General features: G+C 46.3%; 1 long non-coding RNA gene across 2 annotated transcripts; it reads left to right on the top strand.

Moving 5' to 3' along the window:
* Positions 1-375: 375 nt before the first annotated feature.
* Positions 376-20,768, top strand: LOC106739620 (uncharacterized). Of its 2 annotated transcripts, none has more exons than XR_009462020.1 (3): positions 376-836; positions 1,009-1,144; positions 18,552-20,768. It is a non-coding gene; the product is annotated as an uncharacterized LOC106739620 (long non-coding RNA). The 2 variants fall into 2 exon arrangements; XR_009462019.1 differs by having other exon boundaries at positions 1,006-1,144.
* Positions 20,769-21,295: the final 527 nt, after the last annotated feature.

The raw sequence follows: 21,295 nt of genomic DNA, 5'->3' as shown, positions 1-21,295 counted from the left end.
CTTTTCATCCATGGCATGTGTCCCACTGCTTCTCTACAAGCAGTAGAGAAGAACTGGCACTAGCTCTATCCAGGACAGTTTGCAAACAGCCTGACCTGCATCTTCTTTCCTTGACAGAAGGGAGCTTTGCTGGTTCAGCCAAACCTGAATTGATAGAGCAATTGGAAAGTGCCGGTGTCTGCAGGAGGCACTCTGTGTCGGAGACAGAACCCAGCTGGCCCAGCTACCTATGCAGCTCAGGGCAAAAAGAGGGGGTTGGGGAGGAGTTGTTCATGGGAAGTGAAGGGAAGTGGAAAATGATGGGGGGGTGGAGGGAGGGGAGGGAGCTCTCTGCATGATATGTTTGGGGAGTATTTGCTGGTGGGGATTAAAGGATCAAGCTTGAGCCGGGGGAAGGAAATTAGAATCAAATCGGCTTCTAGTGTCTGCGGGAAATCAATGGGAGGATTTATGGCCGGTGAGGACAGCTGGGATAGAAATGCAGTGCAGTTTGTGGGAGGCAGAGAGCCCTCGTTGGGCCCTGCCTCACACACTTAGCACTCTGCCGAGCAGATCTTCTCTAGTGGAGACGGGTCCCATGACACCCTGCCTTCCTTCTACTGCTGACCCCATCCTTGGCTTTCTCTTACTCCCTAGGGATGAGAGAGTCCAGTTCCTCCAGAACATGCTCATGGGTGGCAAGGCAGCTCCATCTGTTTGTTGTTTCAAGAAGATAGATGATTATGCTGGAGATACTTTTCCGTAAACCTACCCCACTGCCACAGAGAGCATCAGGCAGCCAAGTGGAAGCATGTGGGCTGGAGATAAACACCCTCCAGTCAACTGGAGTCCCACAGGTAGAGGCAGGCAGAGCCAGGCTCCCTCATTCTCTGTTTGTCTGCAGCTAAGGGGGCAGAATGTGAGTGGGAAGACTAAAGTGATGGGCTACTTTTTCTGCTCACTTGCCTGGGCAGAAGAAGGTGAAGGAACCTGCTTTAATAACATTACTGTAACAACTTCTTCCAGCAGTAGACAAGCAGCAGCAGATTTGAGGCCTTCCAAGTCAGATTCCCAGTGGAGAAGAGATCTGGTTCATTCTACATGCTTTTTGTTCACACACCTCTGCACCAGTCCTGGCACACGCATGGTCAAAACAGCATGCAAGGTAAATCTCTCCCTTCAGGAATTTTAGTCTTACCCACTTCCAGAGAGTAGTTCTGCCTTCAAGAATTGATTCTGACCAGAGCCCAAACCAAAGTGCAGATTCTTATGCTGATTACCCAGTTTCCCTCTCCATGGATTGTCCTGTAACTTAAAAAAGACATAATCTCATTAAGACTCAAAAGTTGTTCTGACACAAAGAAAAAGAATGTGGAAGTCTACAAGTGCCTCATGGTGAAGCCTGCCATCATAGTGCCTTACCTTTTCAGAGCAACTTTTGTTCAGGGCTTGCAAAATACTTCTCAAACACTGGGGGCTTGTCACTCAGTGTAGCTCCTTCAACTTAAGGGAATCTGTCCCAATTTACAGCAGGCCCTTGGTCACTGCACAATGTCAGTGCAAACTCTGTGGGCATTATTTATTCCAAGAGTGACCAACCTGTGGCACAAGTAGCTTCTGTGTGTGACATGCATCAGATCAGGGAGGGGAAACAGCACAGTGACAAATGGGGCAGGAAGCAGAAAACATAGCAACGGATCAGGTAGGGAATCCAGGAAATGACATAAAAAACAGATGAGCAGATTGGGCATGGAGTACAAGGCAGGAAGAAGAAAGCAGAGCAGCAGATCAGGCAGAGGAAAGGGATCAGAATGTTACTTGGGGAGAGTGCAGAGCTAATTTGTGGCACATCTGCCAAAAACTTTGGCCCCCGCTAATTTGTCCCACTTAGAGCTAAGAAGCAGAGCAGTAAAGCAACTCCCCAAGTTTATGCAGTGACTCAGTGGCAGAGCCAAAAATGGAACCCTGGAGTCCTGCTTTGCATCAGCTTTTAAGTGTCATGTGGGCTGTTTTGTGCAACTCAAAAGGCCTTTCGAACCATCAACATTACCAAGATGCCCTAAATGTACCCTGGCACGAACCCCTAGAATGTAAAAGGGCTGATTCTTTACTTCACTCTTCCCTATTGAGTGTCTGAAACCATAAATAACTCACAAAGGAAGAGTTTTCCCATGTGTTGGGCAGCCATAGATGGCTGGTTACATCCCCCTGCTCTGCATAGAAGATGTAACAGGGGTTGGGTCCACAGCACATCTTGTTCCAGACATTTTGGCTCATGTTATAGCACTTAGGTGGCTGTTCTGGTTTAGCAAAGCCCGTTTGGTTGCTCCGGCTGTGATGGGAGACACTAGGTACCTGCAGCAAACCAGAAGGACAGCGATAGACCTTCCCCATGGCACCACTTCTTGAAGGCAGAGCATAGCCCCTACCCCCATGGTTTTGCACCCATGTGGGCTGGGAATAGGGAACTCATGGATAGTTGGAGTACTTTAATGTGGACTTGGTAGGTCTGAGAGGGACTGAAGAGACTGGGATTGGTTTAGTCAAGGGGCTAAGGGGAAATGAATGACAGCCTGGAGATTCTTCTGAGGCTGCCTAGAATTCAGTGACGGTGCTGGGGTAGGAAGGAGGGTGAGGAGACAGCGAGGAGTGGTGTTGCCAGCTTGCATAGAGCTATGCCAACAGCTTCAAGAGCAGCTGACCTTCCCCAGATGCTGTTCCTCTATAACCCACCATGTTCTGTGTTTCCCCACAAGCCACAGCATGAGCAAGAAGTGGGGTCCCTTGGGTGACTGCACTCTGCTGAGAAGGGAAATGGCTCCTATGATTAGAGTCCTCAGAAGCCTTGGGGCTGTGGTTTCACAGTCACAGGGAGTGTTGGGTTGGGAGGGGGGGCATTCAGCCACTAATGAAACCCAGAGCCAAGTCTCTGGGGGACTCTCTGAAGGGGAGGCAGCAAGTCAAGACTAAATGACGGCAATTAAATAAAAGCAAACCACCTGTAAATCCCCCGCCCTTTATTTGCATCTCTCCTCCATTGCATCTCTTCTGCATTTCTCCTTGCCCGCCGCCTCTCTCTTCCCTCTCTCTCCCTGGCTACTTTTCTGTGATATGTGTTCTCTTTCTCCGCATTTTTCAGCCTCTTTTAAAAGGCTTAATCTTTTTAAAGGCCCATTAACTTAATTTGGAAGTGGCAGCGGGGTCCAGTGAACAGTACTGGACAGGGACTCTGGAGACCTGGGTTCTTTTCCTCCCAGCAGGATTTGTTCCGAAGTAAGCTTTCTGGGCACTACTGCAAGACAAAAATGGGATGTTTGGCTTGCCTTTTCTTTTTGCTTTGCTTTTTCCCTACCAGCTCTCTTTTTGTTTTCGTGCTCTCGGACTCCCCTGTCACTGGTTCTTTTCTTGATTTTTATTTTCCTCTTCATGTTCCTTTCTGCCTTCACTCTTCCCCTTCCTTCATCTGCTGTAGTATTCGCTTTCTCCCATGCCCTCCAGTACTGTAACATGGTCACCCAAGCAGTTTGAACCCATGCACCAGCACCTTGCTAGTGGACAAAGATGAATCATATGGGACCTCCAGGATTATCTAGATAGAGCCTGCGGGATGGATCTGGTTCACAGAACCCTATGATCTGGTCCCTGCTGCTGCCCCTGGGTCCAGAGCTGACTCAGCACATAGGTCACACACTGGAAACAGCATCATGAACAGGGCCCAGGATGCATGCCACACATGGTGCCTGCTCCAGCCAACCCAGGACCCACACTGCATGCAGTGCCGTGTCCCGCCCCCGCCCCCCCCCCCCCAGTCCTGTGCACTGGATTGGGCATGGGGGTCAGGGGGTAGGTTCGTGAGCCCAGTTTGGCCCATGGGGCTGGCCAGACACTATTCATCCACCCCTGATCTAGTCCAACCCCCAAGGTGCCTTGAAAAAGAGGCACCTTCTGTCTGGCAGGAGCATCACTGTCAGATCCCACCTCCTCTGGGGCTTCTTTCAAGATAGGCTCACTCCAGGCTGTTAACCTTCCAGCTACCTGCTGCCCCAGGGCAGCTTATGCCTCAGAGCCTCCTGCACCGCTCCGCTTCTTTCAATCTACAGTGGGGGGCTGGTGGAGAAATAGCAGGAACTGCCTGTAAAATGGAGAAAGTTAATCATGAAGATAATTGAAACCAGAATCCTCTAGCCATTCACAGACAGCGAGCGGCTTTTTCTGAACCAATTAGAGGGAGGGGAATATTTTTTTTAAAGCTGTGAAGCGGATCCATATGGGGGGAAAAGCATTTCCCAGGAACTTTAGCCTTGGCTCAATCATAAATGTCTCAACCTTTTCACTTCAAGTGTAAAGCAAGGGGGTTGGAAGGGGAAGCATTTGTTTGGCCTTTCCAAAGAGCATGCTTCCCTTTTGTCCAAGAGATGCCCACTGCTGATGGGCATGGCATGGTGATCTTCCTTTCCTGACCAGTGCCTGTGTAGTGGGTAGAGTATGTGCCATTGGTAACTGTCTGAATGAGGAGGTCACAGGCTTTTGGCGTTGGGGCAGGACTTCTGGAGATCAGGGTTCACTTTCTGGCTCTGCTGTAGGTGTTCTTTGTCACCTTGGGCAAGTCACTTTGTTTCTTCTGTCTGGAAAGGCAGGACTGTCTTTGATACTCCTCCACCCCGCTTTGCCCTAGTACCAGGACACCTCTCTATCTCACTTAGCTGAGGCAAGGCAGTGCCATCACCCTCACTGTACAAACAAAGACCTATAGCACAGGCCTTGTAGCAAAGCAAGGACTTCAACCCACTTCTACGTTCCAGACAGGCCACAGCCCCATGTTGATGCTGCCAGGATACACAGAAAAAGAGCTGAGAGTTGCTCAGAGCCTTCAGCAGCATGCTGGGTGCCTAGACAGACAGGTGTTTGAGTTCAGGCCAGGCTCCTGCTCCAAGATGTGGTTGCTAAGATGAATGTTCCTAATGGCTTTGTGGAGCTAACACATGATGCTGGGCGCCGTCCCTCTTGGTTTCTTGCTTGCTCTCTGCCCCATGGAGGCCAGGTGCTTGGCTGATCAAAGGGAGCAAAGACTTTGTTCTGCAGAGTGAGTTCCTGCATTTTGATTATGCTGGCAAGGGTCCATCGCTTTCTGTAAGCCAGCTGGGGGAGGGGCGCCTTCCCAGATGCACAGGAGGGAGAGTGAGTTCTCAGCATGCTTCTTCTTGCATGTGCTGGGGTCCCTTCATGGAACAATACCTCATGTGGGCAATTAAGTGCCCATTTCAATTGCTGGGAAAGGGAAAGCTCTCTGCTGAACCAGGAACTGGCCATGAATGCAAACTTGCCTATAGCAGATGAGTAGGCAAAAGGGAGAATGTGTGCCCTTGTGTAGGTGTGCGCTCTGTGCTCCATACCATGGAGCACAAGTTTAATAGATTTCATAGATGTTTAGGGTCAGAAGGGACCTTAGTAGATCATTGAGCCCGACGCCCTGCCCTGGTCAGGAAAGCCAGGTGCTTGTCCAGTCTCCTCTTAAAGACCTCCAAAGTAGGGGAGAGTACCTTGGAAGCCCATTCCAGATTCCATAAAGAAATTCTTTCTGATGTCTAACCTAAATCTGCTTTCTGTCAGTTTGTGGCCATTGTTTCTAATAACTCCGAGGGGTGCCCTGGTAAACAGTGTATCTCCTATTCCTTGCTGTTCCCCCCTGACAAATTTGTAGACTGCCACAAGATCACCTCTCGGCCTTCTCTTGCGGAGGCTGAAGAGACCCATGCCCCTCAGTCTCTCCTCGTAGGACCTTGCCTCCAGGCCCCTAACCATCTGAGTTGTCCTTCTCTGGGCCCTCTTAAAGTTTTCCACATCCCTCTTGAAGTACAGTGCGCAAAACTGAACACGGTACTCCAGCTGCAGCCTTACCAATGCCGCATAGAGGGGAAGTATCACCTCCCTAGACCTGTTTGTGATGTACCTGCTATTGCATGATAGAGTACGGTTAGCTTTACTGATCACTTCATCACATTGACTCATGCTCATCGTGGAGTCAACTATGACTCCGAGATTCCTTTCTGCTGCTGTGCTGCTGAGGAAGTCATCTCCCAGTCTGTATGTGTGTTGGTGATTCTTTCTCCCTAGGTGCAGTACTTTGCACTTATCTTTGTTAAACTGCATCCTATTCTGTTCTGCCAACTTTTCCAACCTGTCAAAATCCACCTGGATCCATTCCCTACCCAGTAGTGCGTTTACTTTACCCCAAAATTTGGTGGTGTTCGTGAATTTGGACAGAGTGCTCTCCACACCCTCATCCAGGTCACTGATGAAGATATTGAACAGCACTGGCTCTTTCTCTCCATGGCAGTCTATCAGTAGTAATGCCACATACTCAGCACCCTGTCCCAGCATGGGGGAGACGGTGAGATTTCTCATTTCATGGAAATCTGGAGTGCAGAGAGGGGAGAAGTTTGGCTCTCCAGGGTAGGGATTGTTTTGTTTGCCCCTAGCACCAGTGTACCTTGGTCTTTGGTTGAGGTATATCATCGTAGGAGAAGCAGAGTGATTTGAGAACTCACTGGGTTCACCAGGTCCAAGGATGAATTTCATCCATAAGGTTTCCTCGCAGCACTGCTACACGCCCATCTCCTTTCCATGCTCTATTCAGGAGATCAGCCCCACTCCATTGCATCCACCAAATGCACTTTGACTGTAATTTCTCTTTTAACAGCAGCTGTGATCTTGGAAACACCTCAAGCATGTAGCCTGCAGGGGTGGCCAATAAAAGTAAGTCAACATCTGGAGGGGCTCACTAGCTAATTTTGTTACAGTGTATTCAAGGATTTGATGGAAAGGAGATGTAAAGTGATGCATCCTCAGAGTTCAGTCCTTTCCTCATCATAGAGACAAAGGAATTGGACTCAAGTACACCCTACATATACATGGTCACCCCAAATGTACACGGACCGACCTCTAATAGAAATGGGTTTGTACCTGGCAGTGAAATCACTGCTGATGCTTTCAATGGGGTAATGTGACATGGTTAGAGTAGACTGTCTCGTGCAATGCTTGTGCACTTGTCTGGCACTTAGGTCCTGACTTGACTCCTGTATCTACCGTTGTCCTGTTCTGTAAGCCATTAATAGCCATGCACTTCGACTTCTTGCTGTGTGCTGTAGTAGCCAGTTTGAAGCTGCTTGGATTTCTGAAGTGATCTTTCCCATGTTCTAACCTAATTGATCTTGTTTGTCCTATTTATTCCTTTTTGTGCAGTTTTGCTACAATGCAAGAGCCTTCTCTGAGGCTGCTGTCATCTTCTGGAATGGCTTTTCGGTGACCTGCCATTTATTCCCCAACACACCTCTGATACCTCTCTTGCCTCCCTCTTGCCCATACTTTCCCATTTACTGCTTCCTCTGCTTTTGTTTATTCAGCATGTCTAGAACTTCTGATTATATTAACCATGACTTACTCCATTCGGCTTGATGGTGGCTGCCACCTGTGGGGAAATATAATGTTGTAAGCTCCCTGGGGCAAATAACTGAGGACTGGAAGGCACAGAGTCCAGGCCCTTGCTATCACAGGCAACAATGTCAGGTTATCCATTATCTTTGCACTATATGTATACAACACTGGGGACCATGTTGTCCTGATCTGATTGATGGCTGGGCTGCCACTTCAGAACCAATAGTAACAGTTAGTTTGGAAGATGGTCTCTGTCCAGATGGTAGTGGGCTGTTGAGGAATGAGCCCAGCCTGGAGAGGCAAAGGCTCCTGCATTCAGCTCCTGGCTCTGCTGTTGGCTCCTTGTGTGACCTTGGCCAAGTCAGTTTCTCCAGCTATAAAGTGGAGATAGTAACACGTACCCCTGGAGAGTTAACAGAGAATAATAAGCTGGTGTGTATCCAGTGTTTTGCACATGCAAAGTCTACAGAGGTAGTTAGGGAAACTGTACACCGCTTTTGGGACCTTTACTGTAAGACCCTAGAGTGTCCTTTTGCTCACTCATTAAAGGTCTTGGATATATTTTATAGGGTGTTAAACATTTAATAGGTGTTTTACTAATTAGCTAATCCAGTGTTACAGAATCCAAGGAGTTGATAGATTGTTTATAGCCACCTATAACACTTTCTCCTGATGTGTTTCTAACCACCTATTTGTGCCTTCTTCGGATGTCCCCATGTGCATACCCCTTGTCTGTATAGCAGATTCATAATGTCTGTCTGTCTGTCTGTCTGTCTGTCTTTTATTAACCCTTTATAAACCATTTGAAAATGCGCCATGTGTATGAAACCTTCTGTCTTTTTCACTGAGGACTGATTTATGAGGTGCCCAACTTCTCCTGCAGACACCTGTCCAGTCTTGTACGTTTCTTGCCTGGCATGCATCACTCAAGCCTCAGGCAGAGTGGCATCAGACAGGCCCCAAATGGTTTTTCTGCTCCTTTCAAGTCTTTCCCAACTTCCTCCTCTGATAGCAATTAACAAGCATGATTAAAACAGGGAGTCAAGTGCGAGAGGTGTTTCCCATTCACATCAGAAGCATGTCAGTACAGGGCTGGTCAGGACATGCTAGAGTTGAGAAGTGTCAAACTACCAGTTGGGGCAAGTGTGTCTGTACAGGAGTCTGGGGAACAAGTTTCACCAGCAAAGCTCGAGCTGGCACCATGAGAATGACTCCTCACTTACAGCTAAGAATCTGGAGCAGCCACTAATTTAATGAGCGTCTTTCTGTCCCTCTCCCTCTCCTGCTCCCTCTCTCATTTCTCTTCTCTGAAGCTTTCCCACAAACCCTCCCTCCCCCCACACTGGCTGAGAGAGAGCGTGCACGCATGCACGTGTGCGCACGCAACACACACACACACACACACACACACACACACGACTGATGCTGTTCCCATTTGGCCAATGGTAACTCACTCGGATGAAAAAAAAAAAAAGGCAGCTTGTTAAGAGAGTTCAGTTGATGTATTATTCAGGTCCTGATTGTTCCCTGCACATTTGGGAAGTAACCCCAAACTCCACACTTGCACATTGGTGACTGTAAACACCTTTAGGTAAATGTAGACTGGATACCTGGACAGGCATTGGGTTGCCAAAGTGTGAGTCCAGGTCTCGGCTATAGACACAGTGTGTTATCTTGAGCAAATCTCTTCCTCTTTCTGTGCCTTGCTTCCTCATCCATCAAGTTAGGTTAATGTTTTTCTGTCTTGTAAGGGTGTTGAGATTGCTGTCTGGGTTATACCAGGGGTGATATGCAATGGCCAGATGATTTGTCCTTCCTAGTTTTAACATCTTTAAGAATCAAGCTTTGAAAGATGCAGTCGTATAGAATTATAGAAAGATAGGGCTAGAAGGGCTCTCAGGGGACCATCCATTCCAATCCCCTGCTCAGGACAGGATCATCCCTAACTAAACCATCCAAATCAAGTGTCTGTCCAACTTGCACATAAGTGCCCAAGCGTTGAGATTCCACAACCTCTTCCTATGCTGAATTACACTCATAGTGAAAAAATTCTTCATAATATCCAAGGCAGTGTTGATAGACAATCTAGGCTTAAGCTATACTTTATTCCTTGGTTTATCCCCCTCTTCTGTGCCCTCAACCTTTTATTGAAGACTCTTAGTATAGGTGCAATTATATCAGAAAATTATTCCTTTTCCACATATGGCTTAATCCAGTGGTGCTTAATCTTTAGCCTGCGGGCCATATCTGGCCTGTGACGCCGTGCCATCCAGCCTGTGGGTATCCCCATGAGTCCAAAACTGTGGTGGTAGGGGAGTAGTGAATTGCTGCTCCTCTTCTGCCAAATTGTCTGGACCCATGGGGGATCTCATGAGCCAGATGACACAGCTCTGTGTGCTAGATCATGCTGACGTGTAGGGTCACTCCAGCTAGAAATGGTGCACAAGATTGCATCAGGTGTGGTGTTGGGCCTGATGCATCTGGCTTGATCTGGTGCATGATGCCAGAACAGCATGTCAGATTGCACCCATGGACCAAGTCCACATACAGGATCCAGCCCACGGACTTCCCCTGCGCTAGTCATCTGGACCACAGGGCCAAAAGGTTGAGCACCTCTGGCTTAATCCATTCAAGTCCTTTCAAGCCAAGCTGAACAGTTTGGTTGGTATAAGATGAATTCCCCACCAGAAAGGTTTGCAGTTACAGTTCTCCCTTTTAAACGTACACTTTTGTTTGCACATGTTGAGGATTTATATGTGTGCATTGGGATTTGCAGAAGAATGATGGACAACTAATTCCCTCAGGCCTCTTTGCAAATCCCAACCTGGGTATGTGTGTTTGGTCAGCTTGTGTATGCATGTTTGTGTGTTTATCTGCGTGCGAGTCTGCAGCTGTTTTAAACTCTGGTTTTTGACCTTGCATTTTTGCTTTGGGTATTTTCCAGTACTGCACTGAAGAGTCTTTCTGGAGCCTGCTGACTATTTCATACTGAAAGGCAGGTTTAAAGCAATTAAAGATGGAACAAAGACCTTCTAGCTAAAAAGCTGTGCAAAAAAAACAAAGCAGGCAAGAAAACACAGTGTGGGAAGCGTGCTCATATTTCCATGAACTTAACAATGGCCTGTACCTATTGGGAAAGAGCCTTTGTTTTCCTACCAAGGAGCATGGGTTGGATTTTAGCTACATACTTCACTTCTCAGTCGTTTCTTTTTTAGACTAAGGGTAAGCTGAAAACAGATGGAGAAAATCTTGCCTTTAGATGCAACTAATGTTAGTGACATATCCCATCTATGGCAGAACTGTACATACATGAAGACACACACACACACACACATATGTATACATACATACATATATATATATATATATATATATATATATGGAGAGAGAAGTTTTGTGAATGGTATTTATGTCAATTCAGATTACCTTTATGAGTGTGTTTAGGTTAGAAGTATGATGTCGCATGATACATGGCTATAGGATCTATGTAGGTATGGGTTAAGTATCTATTCTGTGCATGGGAGGCAGATTTTCAAGGGCTGAATGCTAAGATACAGGGTCAGATTTTCAGCAGAACTCAGCTCCTACTTGGCATTGAAATAAAGTCCAAGGTTACAAAGTGCTCAGCACCTATCAGTGCCCATGGTGTGACCCTTATTACTCATTTCTTACAAGAGCTTGTCACCTAACATGCCCCCAGTGCACTGAGCTCAGACTAAAAATCCAACCCTAGCATGTGTTTGTATAGCATATCTGGCTGTGCAGAGCCACGTGGGTTCAGCTGTTGCATAAGGCAAGCTTTGAGGAATGTTTTGAAAGCTGTTTTTTCTTTGGGTATAAAATTTAAGTTCTGCACAGCTCCAGTGAACCAGGTGACATTTCTTCTCCGAAGCGCACTACCAAAAGACACAGAGACACATGTAATCCTGTCAGTTCCAAATGGACAAATACACCATTGCCTGCTGACTCTCTGCTGTTAATCTGACCTTATCTCTTTGGCTTTAGACGTGGGAGGAGAAATAAGTTTTGAAAGAAATACTTTTACTTACTGATGCCTTAAATTGTACCATTTTTGCAAGAAAAATTCCTGTTGGCAGTTACTGAGATTTGCCCAAGTGAAGGCTAGAACTGTGCAAATAACTGTTTTTTGATTCACTGGCAGTTTCAAACAATCCAAAAAAAATCATTTTGGGTTGGAAAACATTTCCATTTGGAGCTTTGTTGAACTTTTCTAAATCTACTACATGGTGTGGGATTTCTAAAGCAAAAGCCAATTCAACTAGGGAAATGGGAAAACTTGTTTTAAAAAATGTCAAAATAAAATTATGTAGAAATTGTATTTGCTCTTTTTATTTTACAAGACAAATAATTTGGCAAATTTACAAAATGTTTCAGAATCACTAAATCTGTGTTTTATTTAATTTTATTGGTTTGGAAAATTAAAAAAAAAAGTATCAGCTGAGAGATTTCTCCCAGCTCATGTAGAGACTGCAGCAACTGGCTCAAATAATTTGTTTGCTGAAGGTGTTGTTTACTGCAATACAAGGGCTCCTGTATGAAACTCTGGTTTTGGCTTTCTCCCTGATAGTCCCACTGCCCAAGTGCTTTTGCTGTTCAGCTGTCCTTTTGATATTAAATATCTTAGTAATTGCATATTTTCCCCTCAGAATTTTTAAGAACATTATAAGCCATGCCTACATCAGACCAATATAGTGGTGAGTAGAGGATACGTGAGGATATGAAAACATTATGCTACCATTCATTGTTTGAGTCTGTACTCTGAAGACACACACAAGTTAAACCTCAAAAAGCCCATAGGAAGAACAGGGTTTATGTCAGTGCTATTTTAGATGAGGAAGCTGAATCACAGCAATGGACAGCAGGGGCAGATCTGGGGAGGGATGGGGACATGCAGTTGCACCCCTCTTTGATTGCTGCTCCACCCAAAGTTTAAGATCAACTGCCTGGCAGTTGAAACAGCATTTCTGTTCAGGAAGCAATGAAAGAGTCAACTGATATCATGGCTCATTACAACCTACCTGAATCCCTGCTAATCTCTCTTTGCTCCACAGGTATTAATGACTCTCTCTCCTTTTTAATAGTTTTGATGTTCCACTAATCAAGCTATCTTTTCTTCTGCAATTCTGCTGTCTGTTAGTGGCTCCTGGTAATGTAGCTCCTATTTCATAGCCCCACCAACTATTTTTAATTCTAACTAAAAACATTAAGTCAGGTATTGAAAACTTTCAGTGAAACACTGGATGCACTGTCAAGTTGCTCAAGAAAGCTAGATTTTGTTTTATGAATCTGAAAAAGAGATGTACAATAGATTCTGTTAACTACAGGACTAATGATAAAGCACCTTTTGATTATTTTTGCCTAGTTTTTGTGCTTTTATATATAATCTATGATATAGCAAATGCATGCACATTATAGTTAAGGTATATTTGTTTTTACTTCCATCATAAACTAAATAATATAGACTTAGGCCCCTAGCATATTAGTGAAACTTCTAGTTTCTTTTTAACTGGAGAACAATACATGTTGTGTTATATGTGATGATACACTATACCATCTGCATGCCCTTTTCAGAATCTTAGATTTGTCCATGATGGATAGTGATCTACTGAGGTAGACTTAGCTCTGTACTCTCTTGGTGAAGTTTTGAAAAGTACCTGAGGGTATTAATAGTTTGACGTCCACCAACTTCCAGTGCAAATAGAGGTCCCCTTAAAACATTTTGCTCTCAGGAACTGCACTTCTTGTTTGCACCTAGTTTGCACCAGGGGCAGCCAGTCCCTGACAGCCTCAGTTTTCAGTGCCCAGCCACCTACAATCTAGGCAGTATTTTCCAAAGACCACAGTCTTCCATTGAGGTGCCTAAAAAAAAAAAAAAAGCCAGGGTTGTTGAGGTGGACAATACTTGGGGGCTATGGCTGTGATGCAGAAATCCAACTTTTCAACAAGGCTTAGGTACTGAGCTCTATGGAAGATACAACCACTTTTTTTTTTTTTTTTTTTTTTGGTGCCAAAAGGGAATCTGAGCCCTTTTTTTTTTTTTTTTTTTTTGAAAACCTGGCACCAATTTCAAGTGCTAGTCTCTTTCAAGGTGGCTGATGGGGACCTATAAATATTTCTTTACAAAGGAGCAATATCCTGACTGAGCAGAGGCTTGTGGTGGCAGCCAAAGACTGGTTGCCTTTTTTTCAATTTCAAAAAAATTCTTTAATTTTACTGGGAATAAAACTCCCCAATCTGTGCCCACCTCGCTTTGAAGAGAGAGAAATAAATTCCTCCTTCAGTTTTTTGTCATTCACTGACTGTCAGTGAGTCTATCCTTAGCCCTGCTTGGAAAGAAACCAACTCGGCCACTTTCTCCTGGACACCATAAATAATCTCTGCTTTTTCCCAAACCCAAATAAAGGACATAATTAAAGTCCTGGAAGGAGAGCTGCTGCCAAACCTCCAGCAATATTGCTCCACAAAAAGGTATTTCTCAGGACTTTAGAGGGCTCCAGTAACCTGTAATGGATGTAGGCCAGACTTATGTAGAGCTGACATAATTCCCAGTCTTTCAGGAAGATTTGTGACAAGGCCTGTTCCACCTCCTGCCCCTTCAGTGAAGCCTCACACTCTGAGATGACAATTTTCCCTGTTATCCTACAGAGTGTTACCCTTGATTAAAGTGCTACTGAAAGGCTTGAGGACTCCATGGAGGTGACTTAATTTCACTTTCAAAGGCAGCCACTGTGTGTTAATTAGATGCTAAACTCTTGCTGGTGTCAGTACAGTTGAAAGTCTGTAGCAGATTCTGGTAGTTCAGGGCTATTTGCTTGTCCTCAAATACTCCAGGGTAGGAACTGTGGGTTTTCCCCCTGGGGGGCACCCTGATTTGGGGCTGTAGCAGCAGATGGGTGAGGGGCTACACCTCAAGTTTGGGGTTGGATTTTTGGTTTGCCACCCATTATCTGCACCTAGAATGAATCCTTGTGCCTTTTCCGTGCCTCAGTTTTTCCTGCCCCATTCTGCTTGCAGTGTTTATAGACAAGACAAGCAGGGACTGGAAGAGAGACCAAGGCAGGAAGAGACTGGAAGCTGGTGCTGATGTTCCCTGAGGCTTAATTAGTGTCTACTGATAAAGCATTTTTTGAGATCCTCAGACAGAAAGGCAAAGTGGTAGCACAGGGGGTTACAGCACCACAGAGGAGCCCATTTATCTGACGTCCAGAAATACCACTTGCGTGGTGTGCGTGTGTGGGGTTTTTTTTAAAACCTTTCTCATCAGCACAGGGAAGGAGGTATAAAGCTGATGCCAGGAAACTGCTCAGCCACCCCTTCGATCTTGCTCTCTCTCACTGCTACTGACTTAATTTCTGCATTTTATCTAACCCTCCGGGCACTTGGCATGAGAATCCACAAGGAGTTGCTAGGCACTGGCATTTACAGGTCTGCCAGGCAGCCTTCTGCTCAGGCGAAAGGCTGAGAGCAGCTCTCAGGAACTTGCAGGCCCAGAGGCAGGGGAGGTAGAGGGAAAGAAAGGTTGCTCTGCTCCTTTTAACTGACTCTCCAGGAGTTAATTTCATTCTGCCGCGGGTTGGATTTCAGGATGGAGCACCAGGGGAAGGTGGGTGGGAGACGTTCCAAGGGCAGTCCCAGTGGAGCACAGGGCAATAAGGGAGGTAATGAGAATTCATGGGACTCAGGAAGGCAGAGGAGGTGACATGCAATAGTTATGAATGCAGCCAGCTTGTGGCTCAGCAAGGGCAACAGGGGAGGTGACAATAATCTTCCCTTGATCTAGTCAAATGGGAGCAGCCTGAGCAGCTTACAGCCATAATGGACAGTCACGCTGGTGGCTAAGGTAGAAGCAGTGAGAGGTTACCATTCCCAGATGTTAGGGATAGGAGAAGAACATCAGGGGAGAGGATGTGATACCTGATATGGAACATTCTGGCTTTCAGCCAGCGGAGCACACTCCAAGCACAGAGGGGAAGCAATGCGTAGCCATGGAATTAGGGCTGCTCAGCTAGGACCAGCCCATTGTGCTTGTAGCACTTGGAAGCAGCAGTGGAGGAGACTGTGTATGTGTTTTCCTAAATAGACTTAGGCCCATATCTTCTAATGTTTAGAGTCAGGAAATAGGAAGGAAGAATCTGATAATGAGGAAGAGCACAGATACGTCAGTCTCAAATGGTACTGGTTGCTCGAGCAGGGTGAAAGCAGTGCCGATAGCAGAGCCCTGAAAGTGACAGAGATCCAGAACCACACACTTGACTAGACAGGGGCCTAAATGCTTGGAGGGATCCTCCTATCACACCTTGGCCTTTTAAAACTCTGAGCACTTTAGAATGGAGACTGAAGGTTTCTGGTAGTCCCATTTTGTAGCAGGGGACATTGAGACATGAACAAAGTGATTTGCCCAGCATTTCTCTGAGTCAGGGACAGGGTCTGGCTGGGCTAGCTGTTAGTCCACGTCTCTATTTGCCAGCCATTGTTAGCCCTAGATATTTCAGGTGAGAGCCAGACCCCGTGGAAATCAATGGTAAGACTTCCATTAACATCAGCAAAGCCAAGATTTCACTCTTGGTTTCTCTCCTGGGCAGTACTCATGTCTGGTCCCCATATATCCCAGCATTCCTTGCCATTGTTGCACGTAGCCTCCAGAAAGCTGACTGTAATGCAGAGATAATTTTGTTATTAATGCTTGTAGAATAGGTAGCAAGAGCATTAGGCTGCTTCACAAAATTAATCAAAAGGCAAGGTCCCTGCCACAAAGAGCTCCCAAGCCTAACACTCAAAGTGATGCAGCGTGACACAAACTCACAACAGAAGAGCGGCATGACTAGCTGTTGTGTCCTTGCTTTTTACTTCTTTGTATGACAGTGCCTGAAACTCCTGTCAGGGAAAATAGGCTTTGCCAAGGTCAGCACAGCTACCCATACAGCAAACTCTGCCCCAAAGAGTTCAGTCTAGATGAGTGGTTCTCAGCCTTTTAGGACTTGAGGTCCCTCTCCATAACTTCTGTGAATTGAGTGGCACCCAATTTCAAAAACTACTTTATATATTACATTGCTTACCTCCTTACACAGGACTAGGCAGTCAGGGTTGGGGATGATCCAGGCAGGAACAAGTCTAAGCCCTGCTTATCTGCTCAGCTTATATTCTTATCTCCTCACACCTCAGTTATCTCCTCATACCTGACGGGACCCTTCAAAGGATCTGGTGGCACTTTAGGGTACCCCATTTCCCTGGTTGAGAACCACTAATCTACATTTTGAAGGCAATATTTCCTAGTGGGTATGTTACAAGCCTGCAACTTAGAAGCACTGGGTCCTACACCAGCTCTGCCCTAGACTTCCTGTGTGACCTTGAGCAAATCACTTCTTGCCTCTGCTTCTCTTCTGCAGACCCCACAAGATCATTGTAAGTGGTCCATTAGTCACACTGGGTTTCCCCCCTTCACAAGTTTGATGGTAGGGCCACATGTCTGCAAGAAATATTGGGAGCTGACTGTTGATCCAAAAAGACTTTGGGTTCAGTGGCGCAGAGACGTTCTCCAGGTACACGTATTAGGAGAGCACGGGAGGTGACAGGGTTCTTCTCTTGATCTAATCAGATTAGAGCAGGCAGGGGTAGAGATGCTTTTTCTAATGGATATAGCCATACTGGTGGCTGACATTTAGGGCCAACTAGAGGTCATCCTCTACCAGCCCAAGCCATGTAAGCCATACTCTCTCTGCCCATATCTTATTTTGCCTGCAGCAATGCCATCCACATTGTGCCTCCAGTTTTTCAAGCAGAGCTCTTCTAGGACTTGGTTTGCCCAGTACTTAGCTCTCCTTCTGCGCTTGGCTCTCATACAGGCGGTGGAGACAGGAATCAGGGTGCAGAAAGGATTGGAGGATTGCTGCTGAAGAATGTCTTGCTTCAGTAAGTTGTGAACATACTGCAGGAAGGAGCAGGTGAAGAGTTAGCTTAACCTCAGGCCCTGATGCCCAGCAGAGCTCCTGAGCTTGGGCTTGCTCGGGGATTGAGCTCAGGAGTTTTCAAGGTAGATAATCTTTGAGTTTGGGTCTGAAGGCAGCTGTAAGGTTGATCCTACCAGGCAGTGTAGACAGTAGACTCTCATTTTGCATTTATATTGCATTTAACACAGGGGAGGTCCAAGTTCCAGCTGAAACTTCTGCGAAATCCAAAATACCAATTTAATTTTTTACATGCTCATACTTGGTGCTTCTGTTTTGTTTTTCTCTTCCTTTATTCCTGATCATCAGCTCAATAGTGACAGTGGGGCCCAGTGAAGTCTTGCCACTATTTTTATGTTATTTCAGTTCCACAGCATTGTTTAGCTTTAATAAGCCTTTTTTGTTCTGTATCAGCCTTGACTATGTCTACACAATATTCTCTCTCTTCCTCTGTTTCTCATTCTCTGCATTCTGGTATGTATTACCGCATGTGGTATCCTCTCCAGGTACCTTGATGTGTATCCAAACTAGTGTAGCCATGGATCTTGTATAATAGTGTTATATCTTCCCCTTGGCATTTTCTTATCTCTTGCTGGGGAGGGATTGTTGTTATTAGTAGTATTATTTTCTGTAACCTAAAGACTGAGTGGGCATGTCTACATGTTCAGGTACACCTTAATTACTGTGCATTTAGTTTAGTACTTGCTTAATGAAATACTAGCTAAATGTGCAGTAACTCTAGTTAGCACTGGCACATGGTTTTTTGTGATGCTTACTGTGCATTAATCTAATAACACTGTGCAGTAGGCTATTAGCACAGTTTTTAACCACCATGCTGCTGCACAGTGTTATCGGGCTAATGCGCAGTGAGAGTCTCATGTAGATGCCCCCAGTGCTCTCTAGCCAGTGTATTTCTGCAGTCGGTATCTTCTATTTGCTGACTTTTCTCATTGTGCCAATCCATACAATAAGATCAACAGAGCAATTGTCTTGTAAACTACACTCTGATATTTGTTTTGAGCTATATTTAGCCTGCCAGATCTTACTGACTGTTTCTATTTGTGTCCACGCATGTGTGCATGTGTGGGCATACAATATATACAAAAATTTTATTGGCAATTGTTATGGGAGTTTAACCCTTTTCTGCCTGCTTCATTGAACCTGGTCCTGCAGATGAGAATGAGTGGGCCTGTGAGAATGAAATCAAGGACAGATTTAACAACTCATAGGAAGAGTTAAAGGTAGGTAAAAAGATCCCCTTACCTCTCCTTATGGCTTTTATTTCACCACATCTATTCTGCCGTCCTCAGGACGGTCCCTGCATTTATAAGACACCAAGGCAGCCTTTTGGGATGGAGCGAAACTCTAATCTGGCATGTTGCCAACATGCTGCCACTGCTGGTTTTGTGAGGAACCTGCTTTGCATTATTTGGGAATGTGTGTTCTCCTCCACATATGGCAGACAGATTGTGCCTGGGGGTAGGATGGAGGAGCAGTCTGTGCTACTCCAGCGTCTGACCCATGTTGCCCCATTTTCCTCTGGTGTAAACAGGTAATCGCATCAGGGTGGTTGTGGGTAGGGGGAGGGAATAACAGAGCCATAGCTGAGGCCCTTCTTCCTTTGATCCCAGATCACTTCCTGGGGGTCCTTAACCTGGGTGCTAGGACATAAGACATCCTAATGGGTTCCTAAAAAAAAAAAAAAAGGGAGGGGGGTACATTTTAGCTGGTACCATTGCTCCCAGAGGTGTCCCACAGATGCTTGATGTGGCTGGATTGGTACATTTGTCAGTGCTGCAGTACTGGAAGGGACCGACATGGACACTGCAGTGAGATCTGTGAGCTGGGGGACATGACAGCAAGGAAGGAAAAAGTGGGCAAGTTTTTTTGTTTTTGCAAACCCCCTCCTATAAGGGGCGCTACCAACTGTCACAGTTTTATTGCAACTCTTCTGGGATATAGGTTTCTTCTTAAAGTCCCAGCACCTGGAGTCCTCTTAGTTTGAAAACATCTCCACTTTTATTTATAGCATAAGGAAGTTTTTCTCCACAAATAGGGGATAGAAGTTTGTGAACACATTCCACGTGCCCTTGAAAGGTGCAAAAACCAGAAGGCAGATAAAAAGACCTGTTAATGCATTCTTTTCTTAATGTGTTCCCCGTCCCCCTGATTGACTCCTGGGTTTTGAATGCACAGAGGTATCATAAAGCCCAGACAAGGGGGACTGTTTACTCAATATCCCACCTCATTCACTGTGCTCCATCCCCCCCTCCCAAATTTCTAGGTATGTACTTAGATGGCCCTCATCTGTGTACTACACAGTTATTTAATGTGTGGTATCTCCCCATGCAGTAGACAAGTGTTACCTCCATTTTTACAGAAGGGCACTGAGTTCCATGGTGGATGAGGTGACTTGTCTAATGTTATATAATCTACAGCTGAGTCAGGACCTTGAGTCATATTTTACTGATCCCTGTACTATCCTCTATCCTGGGGCACATCCAGCTGTTGGCAGCTCCAGGCCCCTGCAGCTGCAGATGTGCCTTGTGAAGCCATGCTAGGGAGGGCTGCAGCGAGTCCTCTCAGGAAAGGGAGATTGAATAAGGCTGCTTTTTCAGGTGCTGAAAGGGAGGACCTGCCCACCGCCACTGTCCCTGGCTGAGCCTGGCATCCCGTACACCTGCTTGCAGCAGCTGCCAGTAGGAGTGGCTCTAGGGCTTCCCCAACCCTTGGTCAGCTGAGGACAACTGCAGCAGCAGGTAGATTCTCCCCTTTCTACACCTAGAAGCAAACCAAGCTGGGAGGGGAAGGGAAGGAGTGCCCAGAGCTGGGTGCGGAGTTGAAGCTGGGGAGAGAGAGTCCTGCCAGAAGCTGCTGTGGCACGATCTGCCCATGGGAATCAGTAGCTATAGCCACCCATGCACCTCACCTGCCTCCCCTCCTTTTTGAAATCCAAGATCTGCCTATGCCTCTATCCTCTGAGACGAGCAGCTGGGTTTCTGGTTTGGGCTCATCTCTGTCACCAACACCACAAGCCTGAGCTAGCTGGGGTTCAGGATGAATGGTGTTCTGGGCAAGGGTGCTGGGAGACTAGAGTAGGGGCAGGTACATATTAGGTGGTAACAGGAGTTCAGGCATGGCAGTCTAAAGGGAACAGTGCAGGGAGCAGTATTGAGGGCTGTGGCGAAATCCTGACCTGACTGATGTTAGCGGGAGTTTTGACATTAATTTGAATTGGGCTAAAGTTTCATCTGTGGTGTTTGTCCACTGGGGGAAAAGAAGTGGGTAGTGAACAGAAGCAGGGCTCAGGGAAACTAGAGACAGCCTCTGGGCTGGTAAAGAAGGGAGCACATGAATGAGACACATTTAGAGGTCCACAAAACAACATGAAAAGGCTAGGGCATAGGGGTGGGGCTGGGTAATGGGGTTGGGCTCACAAAGGCTGTGATTTAAAGCTGTGGCCAAGAATGGAGCAAAATTGGGGAATCGCAGAGGGAAGTGGGATGTTGGTTGGTGCCTGCGCGCCTGTGGTGGAAGCAGAGTGTGCTCTCACAGGGAGGATGGGACACAGATGGGGGCTTGATTTGAGGCCCAATGCTAGGGGCTGCAATCTGTTTAGTAGTTGACATGGTGCCGTAAGCAAGTGGGACATGAATGGAGCTTCAGAGACATGGTTTCATGGTTGGGGGGCACTTTTTGATCCATCGTTGGTGAATTTTCTTTGCTCCCCTCTCCTCAAGCGTGAACAAACAGTCAGTTGCCTGATGGGAGACCCCACTGGAGCTCATTACAGCAGATGAGAGATTAAGCGAGGGGCCAATTCCTCATTCCTTGGGGAACTATAAACAGCAGAAGGGAAGTTTCCAAGCCCTTTTTCTCGCAGCCCGTCTCAGCACAGCAATGTTAATGTCAGGTTT

The sequence above is a fragment of the Alligator mississippiensis genome, chromosome 4, assembly GCF_030867095.1.
Source record: "Alligator mississippiensis isolate rAllMis1 chromosome 4, rAllMis1, whole genome shotgun sequence".
Lineage (NCBI taxonomy): Eukaryota > Metazoa > Chordata > Crocodylia > Alligatoridae > Alligator > Alligator mississippiensis.
The sequence above is the reverse complement of the archived record's forward strand: the minus strand, read 5'-3'. Positions and strand labels throughout refer to the sequence as shown.